This window comes from Alosa alosa, chromosome 18, assembly GCF_017589495.1.
Source record: "Alosa alosa isolate M-15738 ecotype Scorff River chromosome 18, AALO_Geno_1.1, whole genome shotgun sequence".
NCBI classification, from domain to species: Eukaryota; Metazoa; Chordata; class Actinopteri; order Clupeiformes; family Clupeidae; genus Alosa; species Alosa alosa.
The window spans coordinates 3,978,629-3,986,128 of record NC_063206.1 but is presented as its reverse complement, the minus strand read 5'-3'; positions in this window follow the sequence as shown (position 1 = coordinate 3,986,128).

The following is a 7,500-nucleotide window of genomic DNA, read 5'->3' as shown; positions in this document are numbered from 1 at the left end:
TCACAGCTAAACCTAGCTCCTGTAATCTTTCAACCAAGGTTAGGAGTCATGTTGAATAGGGGTGTGCCGCACGGACAGTCGCATATAGCACAGAATAGAAGTCACCATCACTGACTGTTAACTGGGCTACCAATCTTGCAGCTGTAATAAACAATGGATCTGAGACACTTTCCTGTTCTGTTTATGTAGGCTAATGTATTTCTGAATGTAGCCTGCCCAATGCAAAGAAATAAAAGATAAACTATGGTGCATTTCCATACTCATTGTACAACATTGCGAGACACTTATCTCTTGTATGATCTCATCCCAGAAAGATTTTCTTTGACTTGTTAGTTTTTTGAACATTTATTGTACGGTTATATAAGAAGAGCAGTGATGTGTGTGTGCTAGTAGAGCGTCATATTTTGCAATTACTTAAATTATAAAATAAACTAGCAATAAAAACATGCAAATAATAAGCCAAAATGATTAGACCAAATGAAACTGCTAGACTATTAGAAAGCACTCTCTTGTGCGTCAACGAAGCTGTTTAACTAATTTTATACAATACAGTCACTCAGAGACTGTTTACTGGGGAATATGATATATTGTGGTGATAACACCTACATAACCACAATTTTTAGTGGTGTCCCTAACGCTTTCATTCAAAATAATTAATGCAATAAATAAATAAATAGGCTACAGTTCAACTAGGCCTAATCAGTTTTTGTTTGTTCATAGGCCTATTCTGAAATATCTTTAAACTGGACTAAACAGCCCACTTCTTGGGACCAGCTCCACTGTCCGCTGCTCATTAGGGGCCAGGGGAATTACTAGACCCTTTCTACTGGGACACGTGCCCCAGGGGCGTCACTAGACCCTTTCTACGGGGACACGTGCCCCAGCATTGAACTGCTGTGTCCCAGACTGTCCTGAAAAAGGAAGATATAGCAATAACTAGCATAGCTTAGATTAAGTAGCTAAACAACATACTGTAGGTGACCACTACTGCATAACGTTATGGAGCGCTGAAATGTACACTATGTTTGACCATTTCTGAACTGTGAAACTCAGCAAATATGCTTTGTTGTTGTAAACCTATTGTAGTATCATCATAACTATTCCACCAGTGTGTGCATGGTTACAATTCTGATTCTAATTCAAGTGCAAAATAGTTTAGGCTACAGCACAAATATTTCTCTTCATAGATAAAAATATATCTAAATAAATAAGTCTAACCTCTGAATTTCTTTTCAACATGCACCAGATCGATAGCCTGGCTAACGCCAGACCTCATCTCATTGAGATGGGGTCTGGGAACTACACATTCATTTTTTCGTGTTTGAGTAGTGGTTTACAGATGGCCGAGCCGTTTCTTGGGCGCTACGAATGTCTACCAAATGCGTCTGTACGTAGCTCAAGACATCGTCATCGTCTTGCTGTCCCCGTCCGTGATTGGTCCTTTCCCTTTCCTTAGGGGTCCTTTTCCAACCTGTGATTGGTTCTTTCGTTGAGGTGAAAATCGGGTCAGTGGAATCCAGGCTGCCTAGCAGTGCGGATAAAATCGTGCACAAGGGGGAGGAAACCCAGGCTACCAGATTGATGCATTTAAACATTAAAATATACACAATTTTCCTCTAAGGGAGCATGCCCCCAGAACCTCCTAGGGGCATCTTCTGCCCCCGGACCCAGCCTAGGGGCATCTTCTGCCCCAATGCAGCTGGAGGCTGCACACCCCTAAAGGTCTGATCCTAGAACCGCCCCTGTGTGAGTTCACGAGCGAGCACACCTGCGGGGTGTTCCAAGCGAGCACACCTGCGGGGTGTTCCAAGTACGTTGTTTATTGACACACCTGGGTGAGTTAACTCAGAGTAACTGGTAAACCTCCTAATAGAAGAGCTGTATGGCTTCATTCTCATAACAAAACAATACCATAGGGCTCTTGTTGTCGGAGGTTTACCCCTTACTCTGAGTTAACTTAGGGACTGTACGATATTTACCGGGGGGCGGGGGGCCTAAGAGAATTTTTTAAGCCTTAGGGGAAGGCCCAGGAGAAATTTTTGGCCTGGGGGGAGGGCCGAGGAATTTTTTTTTTCCTGATCCATGATATTTTTTTCCCTGATCAATGATTCGATATTTTAAAAGGTTTGTAGGCCAAAACATGATTCACGTCTCTTTGACAGAGTGGGCGAGTCCAAAAAGTCGCAACCCTACCTGAATCTTCCACAACCCCCCTCGTAAGCTTGCAGGTTTTTAAACATGTCTAGTGAAGCAACGAGGCGCAAACGTGGTGACTTTCTGCAAAGACGAAGCAATGCTAGATTACACATGAATGTAGTACGAGTTCAAATGGTCTATCAAAAAAACAGATTTATTTTGTCTAATATGATGTATGAGCGCCCTCTGGGGGCTATACGATATTTAGGGGGGGCTAGGAGAATTGTTTTGAGCCGGGGGGAGGCCCCTGGAAAAAAAAATTTGACCAGGGGGTAGATCCAGGCAGAACATTTTTAACCCGATCGTCTGGCGACCGCCCACCCCTCCCGCTAAATATCGTACAGTCCCTTACCCAAGTTTGTCACTAAACCACATACTTGGAATACCCCGCTATTGTGTTATTTGTGGGTTGACATGTGAGGTATGTGAATAAACTGGGTTCCGATTCTGCAGGAAAATCAGACGGCTTACTGTGTCATGAGTCAGGCGATGCTAGGCCAGGTTTCCATAGTGTTACGTCTTAGCAGGCGATGCTAGGTCAGGTTTCCATAGTGTTACGTCTTAGCAGGCGATGCTAGGTCAGGTTTCCGTAGCGCTACGTCTTAGCAGGCGATGCTAGGTCAGGTTTCTGTAGTGTTACGTCTTAGCAGGCGATGCTAGGTCAGGTTTTCGTAGCGCTACGTCTTAGCAGGCGATGCTAGGCCAGGTTTCCGTAACGTTACATCTTAGCAGGCGATGCTAGGTCAGGTTTCTGTAGTGTTACATCTTAGCAGGCGATGCTAGGCCAGGTTTCCCGTAGCGTTACATCTTAGCAGGCGATGCTAGGCCAGGTTTCTGTAGCGTTACATCTTAGCAGGAGATGCTAGGCCAGTTTTCCGTAACGTTAGATCTTAGCAGGCGATGCTAGGTCAGGTTTCTGTAGTGTTACATCTAGCAGGCGATGCTGGGCCAGGTTTCTAGCTACATCTTAGCAGGCGATGCTAGGCCAGGGTTTCCGTAGTGTTACATCTTAGCATCTTAGGCCAGGTTTTCGATGCTACGGCCAGTTGCCTGTGTTCTAGAAGACCCAGCAGCAGGAGATGCTATCAGTTTTCCGTGAACGCTTAGATGCTGGAGCCCAGGTTTCCGTAACGCTAGATCTTAGCAGGCGATGCTAGGTCAGGTTTCTGTAGTGTTACATCTTAGCAGGCGATGCTGGGCCAGGTTTCTGTAGCGTTACATCTTAGCAGGCGATGCTAGGCCAGGTTTCCCGTAGTGTTACATCTTAGCAGGCGATGCTAGGCCAGGTTTTCATAGCGTTACGTAGCAGTTGCCTGTGTTCTAGTGAGTGGTGGTCCCAGTTTGGGGAATGTCTCGTTTTGTGTCTTTTAGTATATTTTTGTTAAGGACTTTTACTTTGTACCAGTCATGTGTTCCGTTTACTTCCTCTCCCTGTTTCTTAAAGGAAAATTCCGGTATTTAGCACTTTGAGTCATGTGGTGTCCACCACTCTAGTTCATCCAAAACAAACCAGAAAAGGGACTCAAAGTGCTAAATACCGGAATTTTCCTTTAAGGTCCTGTTCACCTTTGTTTATTTTGCCATGAGACCCTGTTAACTGTCTCCTGTCTCTGCCCCTCACCTGAGTCTTGTCCAGTTGCCTGATTATTAGCTTATCTGGCATAGCAGTAGGCTATAGCAGTCACCATTAGCTTAGCTTATCTGGTGTAGCAGTAGGCTATAGCAGAGACTTTCTAATGTGAAGACACAGCACTCAAAAAATTCTCCATAGAAATGCATGGGGTTAGTTTGTAACGCATATCTACACATATCCCACCCCTTCCTTGGCGACATGTGAATACATTGAGCCAATCATGTGGTGTGATGTGAATACATTGAGCCAATCATATGTTGTGTTGTGAAGACATCGTGCCAAGTGAGTGTGTTGTGAACTCGCCGCTGGAGCAAGATTGGTATCGTGAAGCCTTGCGCATGCGCATTTCTGCCGAATAGGATGCCCGATGAGTGCCCAAAAAGCGTTGCTATATGGCCGCCGAGTGGAGGGACTTGCCTAAAAGGACTTTGGTATTAGTCAGTTTGGTTATTGTTTCACCAGCCTCTTCTTGTTCCCCGTCCACCCGTGTCTTATCTTGTCTTTGATTGGTCATTGTGTGTCAATGTCGCATTGCTGTCTCTTCCACTGCTGACCTCTCTTGTTTGGTGTGTAGTATGTGAAGGTCTTGAGTTTTGAGTTACATACTGCTTTTTGTTGTGCATTTGGGTCTGAAACTGAAACTGTTATGCATTTGGGTCTGAAACTGAAACTGAAATAATCATATTTGGTCCACCCTCCTCTGTCACCATATTTGGTCCACCCTCCTCAGCAGTACTCTTGGTCCACTCTCAAAAAATGTGCACTCCGTGGTTAGAAATCTTGGTGTCATGCTGGATAGCTCTCTAAATTTTAATAAACAAATCAACAGTGTGGTCCGAAGTGGCTTTTTATCAACTCAGAGTCATAGCAAATCTCAAGTCCTTTTTATCACAAAACAACCTTGAAACCCTTATACATGCTTTTATTACCTCCAGACTCGATTATTGCAATATTTTATACACAGGACTGACCCAATCTAACATTCACAAATTACAGATGGTCCAGAATGCAGCAGCCAGATTGCTTACTGGTACTAAAAAGAGAGAGCACATCACACCAGTCCTGGCTCAGCTGCACTGGCTTCCTGTTAAATTTAGAATTGATTTTAAGATTTTACTTTTTGTTTTTAAAGCTCTTAATGGCCTAGCACCCCCCTACATTGCTGAAATCCTTTCTCCACACTCTACCTCTAGGTCGACCCGGTCATCTTCAAGACAACTCTTAACTGTCCCCCGCACACGTCTCAAAACAAAAGGTGACCGGGCCTTCTCTGTGGCTGGCCCAAACTTATGGAATCCCCTCCCACCCCACATTAAGTCCCTCACTACCCTTGCTAGTTTTAAGTCTAATTTAAAACGACCTTTTTCTCTCTTGCTTTTAACAACCTTTTAATTCTGCCCCCTGTGTCTTGCGTGTGTGTCCCTCTACCTTTTACTTATTTGTATCTACCACTTACTTTTAGTTATTTATTTATCTTAATATATATATATATCCTGCTTACTCTATTTAACCTGTTTTACTCCATTTATTTTATGTTCTTATCTTTATATTATATTTTTTAACTTTATCTATTCTACTGATCTTATTATTATTATTACTACTATTATTTATTTTTATTTTTTTTCTAATGTACTACCTCTTAATTCTACTCATGTAATATAATTTTCCTTTTACTTTTATATATTTTCTTAGTCAGACCTGTGTATCCCTGGGCCCCTTTTTATGTTTCAACTGTTGCCTAACCTCTCATTGCCATGTAAAGCACTTTGGGTCAACTCCTGTTGTTTTTAAATGTGCTATATAAATAAAAATGACTTGACTTGACTTGACTTGGGTCTTACTAAAACTAAGGTCATGAAAGTGATCTTGTGAACATTTGTTCCGTTTTTACGTGTGTCTCTTGAACATGTGGGGTAAAGATATGTACACAGTGCTGAAATCGACTCATTTGCTTTTGAGGGTGCTGTCCATGTAAACAGTGCTGAAATGTGATATATATATAAATAAGTATATATGTATATATACTCTTTTGATCCTGTGAGGGAAATTTGGTCTCTGCATTTATCCCAATCTGTGAATTAGTGAAACACACTCAGCACACAGTGAACACACACAGTGAGGTGAAGCACACACTAACCCGGAGCAGTGAGCTGCCTGCTACAGCGGCGCTCGGGGAGCAGTGAGGGGTTAGGTGCCTTGCTCAAGGGCACTTCAGCCGTGGATGTGGGCATGGGAGAGCAGGGCTCAACCACTTCCCCTGTACACATTTTTCCTACTGGTCGGGGATCGAACCGGCAACCCTTTGGTTACAAGCCCAAAGCCCTAACCAGTAGGCCACGGCTGCCCCAACACACACACACACGCACACACACACACACGCACACGCACACGCACACACACACACACACACACACACACACACACACACTAACCAGTAGGCCACGGCTGCCCCTGTGATATCGGGTGATGCCTTAGCTGCGTTTTGACCTACAGGTTAATTTACTTAAAGATTAATAAAAAAAACTGTGACGTCTGCGTATAAGTCCGTAAAGCTGGACTGAGACCCATGTTCCAGCACTGTAGCAAGACCAGGAACACTGGTGTTTGTGATGTTGGTGTTCAGTAGTAATCATGTGTCTAGTGGTGATGTTGGTCTTCAGTAGAAAGACTGGTGTTCAGGAGTAATGCTGGTGTTCAGTAGAAATGCTGGTGTTCAATAGTGATGATGGTGTTCAGTAGTGATGGTGTTTAATAGTAATGTTGGTGTTCAGTAGTGATGTTGGTGTTCAGTAGTGATGATGGTGTTCATGATGTTGGTGTTCAGTAGTGATGATGGTGTTTAATAGTGATGTTGGTGTTCAGTAGTGATGATGGTGTTCAGTAGTGATGTTGGTGTTCAGTAGTGATGATTGTATTTAATAGTGATGATGGTATTTAGTAGTGATGTTGGTGTTTAATAGAGATGATGGTGTTTAATAGAGATGATGGTGTTCAGTAGTGATGATGGTATTTAATAGTGATGATAGTGTTCATGATGCTGGTGTTCAGTAGTGATAATGGTGTTTAATAGTGATGATGGTGTTCAGTAGTGATGATGGTGTTCATGATGTTGGTGTTTAATAGTGATGTTGGCTTTCAGTAGTGATGATGGTGTTCAGTAGTGTTGATGGTGTTCATGATGCTGGTGTTTAATAGTGATGATATTGTTTAATAGTGATGTTGGTGTTTAATAGTGATGATGGTGTTCAGTAGTGATGATGGTGTTCAGTAGTGATGATGAGAGAGTGTGTGTGTGTGTGTCGGGGTGTGTGAAGGTCCAGGGAGTGCCCTTGAGTGCTGTTCTGCTTACACTGATTGTGTGTGTGTGTGTGTGTGTGTGTGTAGGAGGGTGGTGAGAGAGACGGAAGGAAGGTCATGTTTTGGCCCCTGGAGGTTCATAAATTAGGCAGCTGTGGTCTTCACAGACAGCTGTGCTGCTGCAGGTGTGTGTTTGTATATATGAACTTGTTCAGTGTGTGTGTGTGTGTGTGTGTGTGTGTCCATGGGAATACTGTGTCTGTATTCATTTGTGTGTGTGTGTGTGTGTGTGTGTGGGAGCTGTGGTGTTTCTTTGACCTCCTGAGAAGAAGCAGAAAAGGAAACATGGAACTTAAATATCCTACACACACACA